This window comes from Tupaia chinensis, unplaced genomic scaffold (assembly GCF_000334495.1).
Source record: "Tupaia chinensis unplaced genomic scaffold, TupChi_1.0 Scaffold144952_1, whole genome shotgun sequence".
Lineage (NCBI taxonomy): Eukaryota > Metazoa > Chordata > Mammalia > Scandentia > Tupaiidae > Tupaia > Tupaia belangeri.
This window is the reverse complement of record NW_006204812.1, coordinates 5,292,013-5,293,244: the sequence shown is the minus strand read 5'-3', so window position 1 is coordinate 5,293,244 and position 1,232 is coordinate 5,292,013. Positions and strand designations below refer to the sequence as shown.

Below are 1,232 nucleotides of genomic sequence, written 5' to 3'. Positions count from 1 at the left end.
GCAGGAAACTGAAGACTGAATGATGCAACCAACTTACAAGGAGGGCTTACTGTATACCGGACACGTAGAAAAGCACAAGCGCAGAGAAGCTGGCCTGTAGAAACTCACATCCATGCCAGCTGGGGCCCACACAAAATCACACCCTCCTGCAAAGATAACAGAGACGTGGAAGCACACTTACACACTCATGTGCAGTAAAGCACACATAGAAATGCACACTGACAAACAAATTCACACCTTCAGAGGCAAAACTGACAAAAAAGGTGTAAAGATAAACTGGAGTAAGTGTTTCTAGCACAACACAGGCTACAAAACGCAGAACATAATGCATGCACACACACATACACACAAGGGATCATTTAGCACCATAAAAGCCTCACAGACAACACACATACATATGGACACAAATAAGCACACCGCCTGGCTCCTGCACAGCAGGTCTTCTGGCTGACCTTTGATTTGGCTTCCAGAAGCTGAAAAAACCTTGTCATCTTTCTCTTCAAAACTTTCGACTTTGACCTCCGATTTGCTTTCCTGCCACAATGTTCCTGAAGGCTGTTGGCACCAGCCTTTCTGCAGCTGCCTGCAGACTGACTCTACATAACCTTGGAGATCACCTTCATTGCAAGGAAGATATTGGCACTGGTATTCATTTATTCACTTATGGAACATCTGCAGTCACAAGCAAGGGGTTTCAGTGCCCTCTCTCATCAAAAGAGAGGGGAGCTGGGTCTGTGTGGGTGAACCCTGGGCAAGAGGGTATGCCTATGGGCAAGAGCACTCAGGCCAGGCCTCCATTACTGTAGTCCATGTAACCTCCAACTGCTAAGTTATACAACCTGAAGCAAGTCAAAGGGAGACCCCACTAAAGTAGCCAAGTTTGGCCATCCTGGCCAACCTGGGTGTGGTCTTCAGCCTCCAAGGCAAGGTCTGGGCTTTGCAAAGAAGCCTTTCATCTCTACCTGTCCCAGATACTTCAAACTCAGGTTTGTTCCCTGAAGGCAAAAACAGCAGGAAAGCAGCAAGCAGCAGGGAACTTCAGGAGGCCCAACTCTGAAATCCTGACCTGAAGCTTGGGGCTGGCTACTCAAGATGTCATTGTCAGAGAAGGGTCTTTAGGTCTCCCTTCTCCTTTGCTGTCTCAGTTGTCTGCTTCTGACTTCCTCCGCTATCCCTTGCCCCTCTCCTTCCCTTCCTAGGATCTCTCCTCTAAATTGGAGCAATTCTCTTTC

The 1,232-nt window shown here is 48.0% G+C and overlaps 1 protein-coding gene across 1 annotated transcript in view; it reads right to left on the bottom strand.

The window, feature by feature from the left end:
• The window catches only part of OSR1 (odd-skipped related transcription factor 1), a 7,578-nt gene that overhangs the window by 2,934 nt on the left and 3,412 nt on the right, over window positions 1–1,232 (bottom strand). The window lies entirely within an intron of this gene.